The 17,591-nt window shown below is 50.7% G+C and overlaps 1 protein-coding gene across 4 annotated transcripts in view; it reads right to left on the reverse strand.

Moving 5' to 3' along the window:
- DYRK1A (dual specificity tyrosine phosphorylation regulated kinase 1A) overlaps window positions 1–17,591 on the reverse strand; it is a 1,390,196-nt gene that overhangs the window by 265,319 nt on the left and 1,107,286 nt on the right. The gene's annotated exons all lie outside the window — the stretch shown is intronic.

Genomic DNA, 17,591 nt, shown 5'->3' on the forward strand with positions numbered 1-17,591 from the left:
CTTCTGCTATCAATCTGCCTGCGTTGTCCGCGGCGTCGAAGGTTGCTTTCAAAATGCAACCAGACACGGCTCTACCCTCTGCGGAAATCCGAGCTAATTGGCCCTTTAACGGTTCAGGAGCAGAGGCTATGAGAGCCGCGACTTCTTCCCACTGATGGCAGTTGTAGCTGGCCAACAGGGTGGTGGAGTTAGCAATCCTTGCTTGATAGGCGGACGTTGAGGCTACCTTCCTGCCTAAACCATATAGTTTTTTGCTCTCCTTGTCGGGAGGAGCTTCTGACGAAGACAAGGGTGTCCCAGCCCTCTTACGAGTGTTGGTGACAACTAGGGAGTCTGGCTTCAGATGTCCTCTTATATAGAGAGGGTCAGACTGTGCCGCCCTGAAAAGTTTTTCAACCCTGGGATTGACTGCTCTGGTGAGGTTTGGGTTCACCAGGGACGGATCTATTCTCCGCTGAATGGATTTAAGGATAGGGATGGTCTGGGCAACAGGCCTCCTTTCTCCCACTAACTCTTCTGCGAAGTCCCTTTCCTCCTGTACACCGTGGGTGTCAATGTGGAAATGTTCTGCTGCGCGAGCGAGAACCTCATTTAGGAGGGGTTGGTTATCGACCGGGGAGTCGGTAACCGGGGCTTCGTTCTCTACCGGGGAATCGACTCTGTATGTTTCCGGGTCATCCTCTTCTTCCTGGTCCTCATCATCCCCATAGTAGCCCGTCCCGGTTTGCTCTCCTATCATACCAAATTCTTGGTCTTCACAAAAGGAAGCCTCTCCTTGATACCGTGAGTATGGAGTTAAGTAAGGTTGTACCTCGAAGGGTTCAGACCTCATCGGGGTTTCAAACCGGGCCTTCTTACTCGGGGGGATAGGATCAGTAGAGCCTGAGGGTGTGGCCCCTTGTGGATCATACGAGAGGAAATGTTCTGGATTTTTATCATAAAAATCAGCCAAAGAAGACATTCTTGACATGACCCTATCTATGTCTTCACTGGACCATTTTCTGGAACTGGGAATGACTCTCTCAGCAAGTCTATGGGATTTATCTTGAGTAGCTTTGCTGGTTGTGGACCTATCAGCAGACCTGGGTTTGTCTGTCTGTTTGGGGGGGGGGGGGGCGGGGGTGGAGTGTTTCACAGGTGTGGAAGAATGTACAGGTAGTTTCTTCTGCTGTTTTCCCCCCTCCCCGTGCGTAGAAAAATGTTTTCCCTGTCCCTTAGTGGCTCCGGAGTTTTTCAACGCCTGGCGTCGAGGATCGGGAGAGGTGTCCCTGTCCTTCGAGCGTGGGGCCTCGCTGGCTTTAATTGCGGGCTCCGACTCCTGGAGCGCGGCCTGGGGGTGGAAGTCGTCTTCGTCTTCCGACGATTGAACTTCTGTTAGCCTAGGGAGCGAGGCACTCTTGGCAAGAGTGGATGATTGCCTGGAGTCATGCGGCGATCTTGATCGAGAGCGCCCAGAGGACACCGAATCGGACCGTTCTGTCTGTGCCTCTTTCAGAGAACTCGACGTCGTCGAGTCTCGGTTGGACTTAGTGTGTTTATTGTGTGTAGTATGTGAAGCGCTTGTGTCGCCGGGGGTCTTCCCCATAGCCGCCCTGCTGGACGACCTTCCGAGGTCGGGGACTTGCGCTCGGCTGTCTTTTGACGCCGTAATGCCCTCGCCGTCCGAAAGTACGGCGTCGCTGCCATCGCTGAAGGCGCCCTCCGCTGCCATGGCCGCCTGCCTGGCGTGGTGGGCCCAACGCTTCGTCGAACGGTCCTTAAGTGTCTTAGGTTTAAACCTACTACACGCTCTGCAGTTCACTTCGGGGTGGTCCCTCGGCAAGCAGAGATTGCACGTGGCGTGCCTGTCGACCCAAGGGTATTTGCGATTGCACTTGGGCAGAATTGAAAAGTGGTACCCTCCATACGCACCTTGAGGCAGGGGCTGTTAAGTGTAGGAAATGTATAAGGTGTACCTATATACCAAGAGTGAAGAGTATGTACCACCCCCCACTCTCCCTACTTGCAGGGCCGAGGCCAGCGGCCTACCAGGCCCGGGCCGAGGCCAGCGGCCTTCCGAGGCCCGGGCCGAGGCCAGCGGCCTTCCGAGGCCCAAATCCGTCGTGTAGCAGCCGACGGTCGATTTCTTCTCCAGCCAGCGTCGAGTGTCGAAGTTCGACGTTGGGGTGGGGAAGGATGTCAATAGATTACTATTTTATATTTTAGCAAAAGTATGGCTAAGGCCAGGGGACTCCGCAAAATGCTTCTGACCAGTATGGCGGAAAAAAACAATCTGAGGATCCTAGACGCGTGAGGGATCTTGGGTACAGTGGACGTCACACTAGGGATAGTATTACTGGCACGCTCTGTGTCGACGCCCATTTCCAAGTTTCGAAAAACAAACTGTAATACTCCGCAGCTTCCACTAGATGTCGGCCTATGCACAGCATGTGATCTAAGCAGATTCCACAAGCCTCAGAAATATATATATATAGCACGACCCCGTGTTAAAAATCCACAAACACTGTACAAATAGACGAATGTGTTATGTGACAACATGGTCACGATGCTCATACCCCCTCAGTTATGTGCACCCAACTCAGTGCCCCTGGCCCCCTACTATGTTCTTCGCTAGGGGTAATGTAAAGAGTGATATCAAGTCCTTATGCCATGACTACCCTGATGCTGCTAGAGTGCAAAGGAACATAAGCGCGAGAGTATTTTGAGCTCATGAAAATTGTTTATTGAGATATGTAGAATACCATCAAATGTAAATGTACGAGTTTAACGTGTATTACTGCTGTCAACTGTATTGGTCTGTTGCTCCTGCGTGCTCCACCAACCCTAATGCTACCTCACGTATCAGGTTTACAATGTGATGCTAGAGCTGCTAATCTTGCAAATACTTACCCTGTAGTGACTAATGAAACTGTTGATATAGTTAACGTGTTCAGAAATGACTATGCGCTGATACAAAGATTATAGACGTGTAACCCTTTAGCCATTTTATATTGTACATTATACCTTATAACATTATACAAATCCCTTTGTTTTCAATGCAATTCAATACAATTTGCAGCTTGCGAGAAGAATATCATCGCGGGCATATCCAAGGCCACCTCCCCTCCCTTCCCATTGAAGCCTGCCAAAGAAAGCAAAGGCCCGAGCTACACCGCCTCACCTCCCAATTCGGCTGGAGCCGCTTCAAGCATTCATGATTCCCCCGCAGCTCACATAGCCACGAACAGCCACCTGAATTATTTACAGCCCAGCAGCAAAATCCAACCATAAACAGAGGCCAGAGGTGCCCCCTCATAGGTCCCACGACCCACCAGTTCACCCCAGATTAATGTAGCTTGTAAAAGACGACACCCAATATTGCAGCAACATTGTGTAAAAGCATCCGTCATTACTTCCAACGAGACCCAAAGCTCGGACAGCCTACCCCTTGCCCTGAGACCAGACCCCGTGGCCTATGATACCTAGTCAACAGGATAACAACAACCCTGTATTGATGTATCGCCAAAGTATCCCACCTAATGCGTATTCCTCCTGTGTTGTATTAACCTGTAGAATAACCTATTGTAGGATTTACAGGACAACTGACATTGCAGCATTGAATGAATGGGGTGTGCATGGCCCTTAGGGCAGAAAGCCAAGAAAGACGTCCATCAATGTCACTGACCACGTCTGATCGGACAGCACCTCCCGGATGAGCCCAGCTGACCTGCCCACCCCACGTTGGCACCAGGCGGTGTCCACCAACCACGAAGCGACGCATCACAGCTGCAAATATAGTTAGTCGACGCAACCCAATCCCCGTGTACATGTGCCCCCTATAGTGTGTAGGTGCCTATGACACTTTGTAAATATAAACGCCTGTCTTTGCTATGGTCAGACAGAGTGCTCTCGGAGTTTGCAGAGTTCTTTGCATGCCCTATTTGACTTAGATAAAACTTCTCTTGAGCTCACCCGCACTTGGTCCTAGCCTTATTCCCATTCATGGGAAGCGTCCATTATTGCCTCTCATTGCGGGGAGGGTCATACTATCTGGGGACGCTTGCCTTCAACCGACAGCTCTAGATGCCTTTAACTTTATAATTGCCCTAACAATATCAAAGGACCAAGGAGAACTGGCTATCCAAATGTTTTTATAATCCGATTTTTTTTATCATAGCAAATTTGGTAGGCATTTGGTATTTTAATTTAATATGATTTAACCACTGAGGCTGCAATTGCACTTTCTATTTGACCAACATTATCCACACCAATGGACCTTAATATGGCCCAGATATTACGGGTATCGGTTTTCAGCAGATAATACATCATATTTTGGTTATCTTTCTGAAAGAGCTTAACCTTTAAGCTCTTGAGAGCATTTTTGTAGTTTTGGAGAATACCCGTTTTTAAGTCACAGTAAAGTACACTTCCCTGTCGATACTCGATCTTGAAAGGTGTCTAAGCTTTGCATTTCTGAGTTTCTTTAAGTTGAAGATCTCTACATTAAACGTTTGCCTGTGCATTTTGGGTGTATAGACAGGAACCCTCATCTTACACAATTCTAGTAAGTGGAAGTTAATCCTCTTTGTCAAGAGGGCATTCATATGTGCAGGTTCGTTATTTATCAGTAACATCCCATTTACTAGAATGGAATCATCTTTAATCAGCCGAATAAGCTGGTAACAAGTTGAAGATGGCCATCCAACAGACAATCCAGGTCTGTCTGTTTCCACTAATTCAAGAACTGTATTTGAGATATATCCAATTATCAAAATTAAGTTTGAGTGAAATTGCATGATGTCCCCAAAGCCTAGATCCTGGATTATAATAGGGTCACAGAATTTGTAAAGAGAGGTGGACAGAAAACAAATGGTCAATATGCGAGGACAGCTCCCCATCCCCCCCCCCCTCCCATGACCATGTATATGGGGACACTATCTCGTACTTCCACCACCTGAATTTCCCAGTTTAGAAAAAAGTCCACCCATTTTTTACCATTCCTGACCGTAAGAGCAGAAGACCGCAACTTCCGACCAGAACTTTGCCCATTAAATAAGCAGGAAGAGTTGAACTCTCCTCCCACTAAGACCTCAACGCAGACGTGGCGGACCAAAGCATCTTCTAAAATTAAATCAAGAATTCCTACAATCTCATTGTAAGGAGTAAACACCTTATTCCAATGGACACATAAGATCAGTATTGGTTTCACATCTTCAAGACAAGAAATCAGCTAACAGCCATCACTACAGCATCCCTATAAATAAGTTTGAGACTAGCTTGCAGGAGTTAAGAATAGCAAGGCCACCAGAGAGCCTCCGATTCTTCCCTCTATCAGCAGGTTGAGACTAACACAAAAACCCTTCAACATTAAAGTGAGACACGTGCATTGTCTCCTGCAGTAGAACAACAGCTGGGTAACTTAAGGATTTGGCATTGCCCCACCAACAAAGGAAGTTTGCGAGTCCACAGCTGTTCCATGATAGACACACAAATTGGGACTCAGTGTATGGGTTAGGGGGGCGCTACAGTAATCAGGGCGGCAGCTTTTATAGGCACATTATTCATACTATTAAAGGCCGCTGCCAGAGCAAGTAGTTGTCTGCAATGAAGGGCTTCATGTTAATCCTCTGACAAACTGGTCTGTCGCCTCCTCCAAAAGGCAATACAAGCTTTCTATCCTCAGCAAGATGATTCCACATTCAAGCCTGTGTCTCTGCAGCATCTAACAACTTGGTCGAACTCTTTAAAATCTGCAAAAAGCTGGACAACACTGCTCAAGTCTCCGCCCACCTCTTGCCTCCCAGGCTCTTTGCAATGCCCTTGCCACTCACTTTATCTCAGAAACCCAGGACAATCAAGTCGACCCTCTCCTCCGCCCCTCTCTGTCTGCACTTACCGACCCTCCCTCAGCTACCTCCCACCCACTTTCCAATCCTTTCCTCTTTTCTCACCCGATGAGGTCGCTAGACAAGTCCGATCTTTGAAAACCTCGTCAAAACAGGTTCATCGCTGTTCCTCTATAACCATCAAGGACAACATTGATACCCTCGCCAGGCCCTTGCTGATTTCTGCGACCTTTCCTTTACCTCTGGATCCTTCCCCTCCCCTCTGAAGCACTCCCTTGTGCATCCCCTTCTCAAGAAACCCTCAGCTGATCGCACTTGTTCGGCTAACTATCGCCCAATTTCCATTACTCCCTTTTTTGGGTAAACACCTTGAAAAGTTGGCCATCTCTCAGCTAAACCATCATTGTGATTCTGTCGGTTCTCTCCATGACCACCAGTCTAGCTTCAGAGCTGCCAGAAGCACAGAAACATCTCTCCTGAACATCCGCTAAGATCTGCTCTCCAACCTTGACTATAACATTCCCTCTTTCCTCATCCTACTCAGTCTCTCTTCTGCCTTCGACACAGTCAACCACATCACCCTGCTCAACCGTCTGTGATAACCTGGGCATCACCGATCAGGCTCTGGCCTGGCTGACCTCTTTCCTCTCTGATCGACCATCCCAGGTCCAACTTGGGACCTTCCCATCATCCATCTCCCTCTCTACCTGTGGTGTTCCCAGGGGTCTAACCACTCCCCCTGGCTTTTCAACCAATACCTAGCAACTCTTGCCCACTGCGTTGCCATTTTCTGATCATATTTCCAGTGCTACACTGACGACACTCAAATCACCTTCAGGCTGCCCACAGCCACATCCTACTTCCCTCCTCTCTCATTGCCTAACTGCCATTTAAAATTGGTGTGTCGCCAACTATCTTTGTCTAAATGCAAACAAGACAGATCCTCCTTATCGGTACACCATCACCATCTTTTCCCCTTACATCTAGCTGGCCTCCCTTGGCCCTCCTCCTGTCACTACCTGTGTGGCTAAGAACCTCAGGGTCATCTTTGACTGCACACTTTCCTTCTCCGCCCACATCTCGGATGTCTCTAAAAAGTCAAACTTCCTACTGCACCTCCTCAGAGGTACTCTGCCCTTCCTCTCCTTCCCCAGAAGCTCACCGTCTCCCAAGCTCTGGTTTTCTCAAGGTTGGACTATTGTAACAGCCTCTTTCTAAATCTACTTGCCTCTACGCTCCACCCTTTACAACTAATCCAGCACAGGACTGCAAGACACGTCCTTGGCCTCAAGCCCTGGGATCGTATCTCTCCAGCTCTGAAATCCCTTCATTGGCTCTCTGAGCATGCAAGGATTAAATTCAAAGCCCTTTGCAAGGCTTTCTGGGGCCTGGGTCCAAAATACCTTCAACTACCCCTCCGTAAATACCTCCCCGCTCAAGCTCTTCACTCCTCTACCTCCAACTCCCTAAATGTCAGTCGTTTTACAAAGAAACAAGCTTGGGGTAGATCTCGGTCTTCGGCTGGGGCATCCCTTTGGAACAGCCTCCCTTCCACTCTGAAACTTGAGAACCATCTCTGGTTCCGGAAGCACCTCAAGACCTTCGTCTTTGCTTCGGCCTTTGCCCCCCTTCTCCCCTGATCAGTTTTTCACTCTGCACTGTTCACCTAGCCACCCTCTGTCCTCCGGGCCCAGGCACCTGCTCACCCTGCCACCCTCCTGCACTGCCGCCGGGCCACCCCTTGCCCTCGGGTCTGTATCTGTACCCATACAGTCCCCCACCTCCTGCACTTATCCGACATACCACGTCAGCTATGCTCAGCACTTTCTGGCTGCACTACCACCGTTTAGTGTCTTTATTATTTATTATTTTATAATTATATTGAAATAATTCTCTGCACTTTCCACTCCCCCCCCCTGTACTTTTCCCCTTTTCCCTTTCCCATGCACTTGCGTGTTCTCAATGTCACTGGGCCCAGTAAAATAGTTTTGTTCTCCCCTGTTGCCCTCCCTTGCCTTGTCGCACTCTGAAAACTTGTGTACGAGTGCAATATAAATAAAATCTCAATATCAATGAGTTGCCTGTAGGATGCATCCGTATGCTCCCCAGCCTCTGGTTTCCCAAACTCTAGTTCAGGTGAGGCATCAACCCCACTTGCAGTCTGCAGATTATCATAAAGGTCCCTCATACTGGACTTTGCCACAATGAAACACTGGTACATTAGGCATACCATATTGTAGGCCCAATGGGGATTCATCAGACTACTCCTCTTCGTAAATTGAAGACTTAAAAAAACCTTTCCTAGGTAGTGGAACATAGGTTGTGTCAGGAATTATGGGTTTTGCCAGAATTGGCTTCTACGCTGTAGTAGTCAAGATTTTCCTCATCAGCGCCATTGGTTTAAGTGGGGTGCTCGGTGTCGACAGCACAGCTGGTAAAGATGGCGTAGCTAGTGTCGATGTAGAAATCGAGGATTTGTCAGGCGTCGAAAGTGGCATCGGCAAAGGCGTTGATGGCGACGACCTCGACTTGTGGTAATGGCTCGAGTGATCCTTCGATGTTACAGGTACACAATGCGGATCAGGCCTTTGTCCCGGGCTCGAGGGCGCATGAGACTTAGGCCGAGACCTTTCCTTCCCGGCTTCTTTCGAAGGCATGGTAGAAGCATGGCTTGGACCTTTTGTTTTTTTGAAAATTTTAAGCATTTCAGCCCTGAAGACCTTTCACTCGGCCGGAGTGGATTACTTGGTTGGAAAAGCAACTCTTTCAGGGAAAGCATCCGACTAAGTCAACGAAAGCGACCTACAGTGCCTTCTGTTCGACTTAAAGGACGAAGATTGGAGTGAGCCCCTCCTCGCCGACCCGGACCGATTGGCTTTTTTCCTCCAAGGAGTCGCCTTTAGACTAGTCAGTCTAAGGTTTCACAGATCGGGTAGAGGATTTAGTGATTTTGCCTACCTTCAGTTCCCTCAAGGCCTTTCCAGTCAGACTGGCACTTGGAGCAGTCAGAGATGTCATGGTCCGCTTCGAAGCACCACAAAGATTGTGCGGATCAGTCCAGGACATTTTCAATCCACAACCCTGACACTTTTTAAAACCGGACTTCGGAGTCGGTGTCGAAGACATCTTGATGTCGAAGTACAACTAAGATATCACAAGATGTGAAGCGCACCATATTTCTACAAAGCCATCGCTGTCGCAGATTAATAGAACTAAAGCCAACGAGCGCTGCACGTGCAATATATGCCTTTGATGACATCCTCGACAGGGGACATCGAATCAACGCCATTGACGCACAGTGCACTCTGCCGAAATTCTTTTTCCGAAGCAGCTGAAGCAAGACAACATGTATCAAAAGAGGAATACGTGGGAGGACAATTTTGAAGCAGAACCTGGTCCATTTGCTTTTGTAATGCTTTCGAGTAGCTCGACTCCTGATTCCCTGGATGATTTCTAGAGTGTCCCGAGACAGCCAGAGATGTTGGAGAGTCACCTGCTCAGGCAGCAGGCTGCTAGGGCTAGCCTTGCCGAGCCTGGGTAAAGAACCACCCCCACCTCCTGCTGCGCCAGGAGCAGGCCCTTCCTGAACTGGAAAGGGACATCTGGCTGGACCGACAACTGCCAAAGGTCTGAGATCCATGGGCTGGCCGGCCACTGAGGCTGTATGAGGAGGTGACGCAACCGCTGAGACTGCTTGACCTTGCAAACAACCTTGTGGATGAGCGGAGTAGGAGGAAACGCATACGCCCACATTCCGTCCCAGGGGTAACAAGCGTGTCCCGGAGGGAGCCACACTCTCACCCCCCCAGGACGCAAACTGCTGACAAGTCTAGTTGCTCTCCGTTGCAAACAGGACTCTCATTCAGCTGGCACTCGTCGTCGGTGCCCAACTGACTGTCCACCTCCTGGTTCTATTCCCCCAGCAGGTGCACTGCTGAGATCCATATGTCTTGCGCAAATCGCCCACTGCAAATGCTGAGGGCCAGTCTGCATAGCAGCAGGTATCTGGTGCCCCCTGCTCGTTAAGTTAATATTTGCAGGCAGAGTTGTCAGTCCGAATGCAAAGTGCACTGCTCCTGATGAGCGCAAGAAATGCCTCAAGTGCAAGCCAAATGGCCATCATTTCCAGCCAGTTTATGTGATTTTGTTTGTCCGAGACCACAGATCATGCACAGAATACGTCCCCCAGGGTAGCGCACCACCTGTTCAGTGAGGCGTCCGTAGTTATGGTATGATCCGAGAGAGGGGGGCCTGAATGTTCTGCCCACCCTGAGGTTTGCCTCCTGCCCCCACCATGTGATTTCCTGCTGTAGGTGAGCCGGTAAAGTGACCAGGGCTCCTTAATGACCAGACTCCTGGTCCCAGGATACCGGAAAATGAAGCTACAGCCTCCTCATTCGCAGCCTGGTGTAAGGGATCGCCAGAATGCATGCCGCAAGTACTCCCAGCAGGTGCTGGTACCACCAGGCTATTGTTACTGTTCTGCTCAGGAAGTGAGCAAAGGAAGAATTGGATCGCTGCCACCTTCTGCCCGTGGGAAGCACATTCTGCTTTGGAGTATCCCACAGCAGCCCCAAAAACACCAGGGTTTGTGTAGGGCAGAGCTGAGACGTCTGGAAGTTGATTAAGAACCCCAGTTCGTACAGTGTAGTCATGAGTCTGGTCACCGAGTACTTCACTTGCTCCGGGGACACCCCTCAGCCCCTCAGACTAACCAGTCGTGGAGGTAAGGATATACATAGAGGCCCTCTGACCTGAGTAGGGCCGCCATCGAGTTCAGTCTTGGGAATAACATCAGCGCTGAATTCAAGCCAAACGGTAGCACCCTGTATTGAAAGTGCAACCCCATGACCCGGCACCCAAAGAAGGCTGATGAGACCGCACTATGGGGACATGCAAAATGTATCCTTCAGGTCCAGGGAGCACGTTCAGTCCCCACCGCACAGCCCATCAGCTATAAGATCTGGTGTCACCATTTTGAATTTCTGCAGATTTTAGGTACAGATACAGGAATTAAATATCTAGGACCACTTGCATGCCCACCTGATTCTTTTGAATGGGAAAGATGCACGAGTAAAAGCCCTGACCCTGCTGAGGGAGAGTAACATATTCCACCACCTTCCTCCCACAAGGAAATGTATCTCTGCTAAGAGTGAAGGAGTCCTGATCTGTGGGATGAAAGGGGGGGGGACGCACAGGGAAAGCTGGAAGCCTGTGGAGACTACCGGAATCACCCACAAGTTAGTAAAACGCGAGTGCCAAGCTTGACCGTGCAGGGCCAGTCTGCCCCTGACTGGGGTACTGTAGGTCTGATAAGAGCCGGTATTGCTTTTTTGGATCTGAGGCAGATGACAGGGAGGGGGACTGAAAAAAAGCCCTTGTGCGAGGACTTCTGGCTGGGCGACCTGTCTGGTTGCCTGGCCTGGTGGTCCTGGAAACCCCAGAAACCGCCAAAGGATCATTCTTTGTCTGATCAAGAGTGGCCCTGTGAGAAGGTTTTGGCTGCTGGCTTGGTGAGAATGGCCAGATACTTGGCCATCTGCGAGCTAGTCTTTGTTATCAAGTTCCTAGTCAGTGGAACAATTCAACTCCCTAGAAAGGCAGATCTAGGATTCTGTCCTGAACATCAGGGTTGAATCTGGTCGCCTTCAGCCATGTCTTCCTTCGCATGTCAGTCGCCACACAGATTGCCCTGCTAGCGGTATCTATGTGCGCCACTGTGGCTTGCATGATCTCCTGTGCCAGAAGTTTCACTTAGACGAGTCCTGCCTTGAAAGAGGCTTGTATGTGGGCTGAAATATCCAGGAGGAAGTCTGCAATTTCCCTCCACAGCCATTGGTTAGCAGCTGCCAGGATGACATCAGCGTTGACCTGCCTGAGGTGAAGCCGTGCATTCCAGTACACCTTCCCGTAGGCCTCAAACATTTCTTCTCCCTTGCCCAGTAGTGCTGAAGTTGAAGTCCTTGTGGCAGAGGTCTGAAGCATGGCGTTTATAGAGGCAACCGCAATAACCGACGACAGTGGCTGGGGGTAAACTGATAAGAGCAGAGTGTCGCCCTCCACCTGACTGAATTTTGCAACCAGCCTTTTATTTATTGGCTGAGAGACGTGGAGCTCGAGTCATCCCTTCTTCGCCAGAGCATCCACTTCCTTCTGCAGTGGGAGGTAGATCTTTATTCTGCACTGATGGCAAGTACTTTCGGCAGTATCCTCGACTCCGCCAGCTCCTTCTGGTGCTGAGGTATGCCCAGGTATTCAGCTAGGTCAATGATCCTATCATGGAAGGCCCTCGCTGAAGAAGAAGTGTCCTGCTGCTCCTAATCGGTGTTAGATGGGGTCCCTGGGTCTGCAGGCGTTAGTTCTGCTGCTGGAGTTGGCCCAAGCACTGGAACTGGAGGTGTAGGCACTGCAACCGCAACTCCCGGAGGCATGGGCAACGGTCGTGGTGGACGATGTACAGGCTGCGGAAGCACCGGCTGTGATGTCGGTGTGGACGGCAGTATCTCAAGAATGATTTAAGGATGTTCCCTCATCTGCGGGGACTGCATAAAGGTCAAAAACTGGAAGCAATGATCCTCGCAAACACGCTGGGTGCGATCATGCACTGGCTGCGGTGAAGTAATGGCCTGTTGTCTGCCCCCACCTAGCGAGTACATGCCCTCATGGTCCCGTGCTTGACCCGTGAAAGTCTGGTTTTAAGTGGTCCACGTAACCAGAGTCATAGGACCCTTATCCGCCCTGGCCGTAGGCTTGCAGCCTTTGCGGTTCGCCCTGTTGGCGGGCTTCTGTCCTGGGCACCATCTTGTCTGCGCGCGACATTTTGTCTGTGCCTTCCTCACGTGGAACCATGGAGGGCGCAGACCTGAGCACGGCTTGCATGCCTGAATGCAACCGATCTACCCCACCCTCCACCTCAGGCGTAGGCCCAGAAGGCAGTTGGCCCTCAGCCATAGGGCCGCTACAATGCTGTCTGCACAACATGTAGGAGCCCCCTCCCCCTTAGGCGTGTGCCTGGCAAGAGAGCTGAGCCCCTCGGGATGAGTCCTGGTACCAGAGCCGGAAGGCTCCGCGGCGGAACAGATGGGGCCCTTAGACCCCTTCAGCCATTAGGCCAGTAGCTACAAGAGCCTCAGTGCCTTTGCTGCCAGTGCGAAGGTCCGACTGACCCCTTCCATCAGCAGGCTTCCCCAGGAAGGAGTCACCCCTGCAGGGTGCTTTTGAGAAGAGTACGCTTGCCTTATTGGTGTTCCTGAATATGTATTCCTTAATGCTCTCCAGCAGAGTCTTGGAGAACAACTCTCTCCACCGGGCAAGCTTGTTTCTGAGGGACCGGGCGTGAGACCATTGCACACTGAGCAGCCTTCCCATTGATGGTGTTCTCCAAGGCACCGGAAGCAGAGTGCGTGTGGTTCCGAGGTGGGAAAGGAACCATCGCACGAAGGGCACCTGCTGAAGCCAGCCATGTGGACAACATGCGCTGGGGACAAACTAGGGCACCGGTGGAAGGTGTTCCCAAAACCTCAAAATTAAAAAAAAACTTATTAGGGAAAGCTTATGGAATTACAAGGCTTGAGGCATCACCCAGGAGCACTGGTGAAAGCGGTCTGCTCCAGTCGACATGGAAAAGAGGACTGAAGTGTGGCGCCGGTGGGCAGGGTTAGGGGAGCGCATTCTCCCAAGGCCACACGCCTATACATTTAAAGGGAAAGTGTTATTTTTTGGGTGGAAAAGGTTCTGGTCCAGTCCCTAGGGAGGGACGCCCATACAGGATGGAGGAAAGGGGATGGGACGTATGAGTATGTGCTCTAAGGAATTCATGTAGGCCCCGATGGCCACCAAATAGATGTGGCAAGTACCCATCTGAACGCCAGAGGGCCAAATGCATGGAGATGGCCAGCATGTCGTCCAGCCTCTTAACGACCACAATGGCAAAATCTGGTCCACTTGCTCATATACCTGGATATAGTAGCCAAGGTGATCGAGTTGGCCAAAAAGTGCCCCATCGCCTTGCAGAGATTGAGGAGTCTCGCTGGCGTGGGGAACACCTGCTGCGCCACCGTGTCTCAATCCACACCAACACACACCATGTCGTGAGTGGAAGTCGGCTGCGACTTCTGCAGGTTGAGGGAGAAGCCGGCTGGTGCAGAATGTCTGCCAGCCATCATCCAGATAAGCGTACAAGTGATTGCCCTCCAAGTGGAGGAGGCATGACATCGCATTCATCAGCTTCATGAACACACGAGGAGCCAAGTTGATGCCGAAGGGGAGCACCTTGTACTGAAGTGGTACGACAATCGTGAATCGCAGAAACTTCTGATGCGGCTGGTAGATAGGAACATGAAGGTATGCATACTTGTGGTCTAGGAAACACATCCAGTCCCCTGTGCATAGAGACTTGGCTATGCGCGCTGGGGTAATCATCTTGAAGCGCTCGAGTGTTAAAGATAAGTTGAGGAAAGACCGGTCCAGGACTACCCTCAGTCCAGCCTGGTTCCTATTGGGTACTGCAAAAATCCTGTAGTAGAAGCCAAAGCCCCCGTTAGACTGAGGCACTGGCTCCACTGTCTGCATATGGTGCCTGAGGTGGGAGCAGTGGAGGCGGAGTGGGAAAAAAGTACACTCCCCTCTGCTGCTTCCTGTGGTCACTGGTGGACCAGTATGGTCGCCTTGCACAGCAATCCGAAACCCCTTGAAGCTGCTGAAGGAACGGGTTTGAAGTCAGTCCTGCCCTGGGTCTGCGGGAAGGATTTCTGCCCTGGTTTGTTCAGAATAGCCATGGAGTTGGCAGTCTGCGTAGAGGTCTTCTTTTTTGCCAGCTCGACATCAATGGATGAATTAAAAAGCTCAGTCCCATCAAAAGGAAGATCCAGCAACCTCACCTGCACATAGGAAGAGAATTTAGTGCCATGCATCCACGTCGTCAGCTTCATCTCGACCCCCAGGCACAGGCCTCTCCTGGCTTTGTTGATTCGGGAGACCAAAGGCTCCATGAGGTCCAGCGCAACCGGGCCTCCGCCAGACTGGCTTTGAAAGAGGCTCGTCTTTCCAGAGGTTGATCAGGCAGGAACTCTGCAATTTCTCACAACAGCTTCTGGCTCGCTGCAGCTAGGAGGCCGTCTGCCTGTTGCAAGAGCAGCCCAATGCTTGCCAAAAGACTCAAGGGCCTTGGAAAGACAACTGGAGGCAGCCCCAGCCCAGGATCTGGAGTACAAGGAAGCCGCTGCCACAAAAGAAGAGTGTAGTTGAGCGTGGGAGGTCAGGGGGAATGGCTCTCCATCTAAAAGCTGAAACCAGCTACCCAACTTCTTGTTGAACTGGGCGTTGGCCCTGGTCTTTTCCCATACTTCTCTCGACAAGACATCTTTCTGAAGAAGAATGCCCGAATGGCTTGCGCCGCGCTAGGCCAGAACCTCCGCCTACAGCGCTGACTCCTGGGGGGCCTGCTCTGGATGGGGTACCTCGGCCCCACCCAACAACTTATTCTGCTAGGCCCTGTAGACTGTCGTGAAACACCTTCACTGACGCTGAAGACTCTTCGTCTTGTGCGCTTCGCTATTGCCCCGCCCCTCCCTTTTTTGCCCCCAGATTGTGGGGAGTCTGGGTCCTGGGAAACAGGAGCCAGAGGGGGTGTCCCCTGTAATCAGCACCTGAAGGTGGCAGGGTATGAACATGCGACTGCAGGGGAGGAGGCGGCGGTACAGGAGGACTACTTGGAAGTACAGGCAGGGCCTAGACTGGAGGAGAATGGGCTGCCGCACTGATACTGCCAGGCGGACCAGAGAAGGGCCCAGTGGAGGTATAACCCCCTTGATGATGCCCTTGAGACCACCAGTCATCTGGGGGAGCGCATGAGGAGGAGGAATCGCTCCAAGAAGTGATCTTCGCATGCAGCCGCAACACGAGGTGCATGGCCTTTAGCCGCGCTAGGACTCCTTTCCTGATTGAAGTGCGTAGGAGCCTGGGGTGTGTACCCATAAGGCTGAGAAGGGGGAGCTATAACCCTGCTGAGACCATCCACCTGTACCATAGGGCCTGCCGCCAATTCGAGGGAAGAGGACTGGAACCTTCTTGCAGGGCCCACTCTGTAGGCGAAGGACCTGGGAGAGCCCCAAGTCCAAATCCAAGATGGCCACAGGCCTCGCAGGCTGTATCGCTTGTTTGTCTGACATCTTTGGGCCCGGTGCCAGACCCTGGAGGGAGGGCACGCAGGCCATGCACCATGTGCTGCCTCAGACATGGAAGGGCACTCCTTGTCCCTAGATCCTGAAACAGGAGCGACCGCTGAGATGGCTCCGATAGGCTGGGCGCCCTTGGCAATGGAGCTGGTTGTCATTTTGAAATGTACTTCTGAATCCTGGAAGCAGAACCCGACAATCCTTTGCATCCTGGTGCAGAAAAGGACGAGCTGGATCATCCCTCTGTGGACTGCCCAGAAAAGCCCCTTGGCTTGGGAGCCGGTAAACTGCCTTGGGCCTGCCAGAACCAGAACAAAACTCCTATTCCCAGTGGAAACCCCCAGGAAGGAGTGCCCTTGCTGAGAGGCCTTGCAAAACCAAGGACCTACCTTGTCTTGACGTCGGGTCCTGGCAACAAACTCCAAGATGACAGGTAGGAGAAGAATGGAAGATTCCCTCCAGTGAGCAAGACGATCCTTGAAGGCTCAGTGGCCGAGAGCGCTGCAAGCCACTCACTCGTCCCATCGGTGGTCAGGCTCCAGGCACTCAAGACAGAGCGCATGAGGGTCCGAAGCCAGGAACCAGCGGTTGCAGGATGCGCATCTTGTGAATACTCCTGCAGCCGACATGTGCTGGGTGAGGTAAGTCACCAAAGGAAGTTGAAGACCAAAAAGCAAAGAACGGGGAGCATGCAGAGAGCTGAAAAGGTCCCTGCGCCTAGCTGCAAGGTCCGACACCATCCGTGCAGAAAAAGGGACTGGGGTGAGGCGCTCAGGGTCTAAGGGCTGCTGCCACGCCCCTGTGCGCTGTACTAAATTTTAAGGGTAAGCTCAGTTTTTCGGTGTTAAAGGTTCCGGTATCCTATGAGACACAGGAGTGCGTTATTTTTAACGGTAACAGTTTTTGAACATAAGGCCCCATTATGTTGACTATGTTATGGCAAAATGTAATTAAACTAAATAAGTGAACCTTTAGAAAGTTGCTTTTTGACCACACTGAATGGGAGACTGGGGAGGAAAAAAAAAAGAGAACTTAACACCAAATAAAAATATTTAAAAGAACCCGACCAAATGAAGAAGAAAAAAACATTTACAAAATGACATGGTTTGAAATCATTGCAGAAATTTTAGAATATTTAGTAAACGAGGACTTCGGCATTTAGAATGCCGAGTTGGTGCAGAAATTCTTACCTTTGAGAAATATTTTCACCTTGTTACATTAAAACCTTAAGGGCTAAGGAATCACTGAAGGTTCTGCTTACTCCCACTTAAACAATACAGGCCTGATGTACAGGTTAAAAAGATAGTAACCACAAAGGATCCTTTACAATTCAATAAGTCACCAAGGTTGTTCTGAATGCCTGCTAATTTACTTCTGGAAAGAGACAAGCATGTCAGTTACTACCGATGACTTGTGAATCAGCCCCATAAGATCTTACATATAGGATAACTTTAAGAGGGCGTATTTGTTTACAGGTTAGCTTTTTAAGACTACAAAAATGCCTCCAAGGCAATTAAAAGTTTGCTCAATAAACTTGTTTTTGCGTTATAAAGTGCATCTCTCTGCAGGATCTCATGATTTGTTGAAAACA

Source organism: Ambystoma mexicanum, chromosome 7p, assembly GCF_040938575.1.
Source record: "Ambystoma mexicanum isolate Mex_15411 chromosome 7p, UKY_AmexF1_1, whole genome shotgun sequence".
NCBI lineage: Eukaryota > Metazoa > Chordata > Amphibia > Caudata > Ambystomatidae > Ambystoma > Ambystoma mexicanum.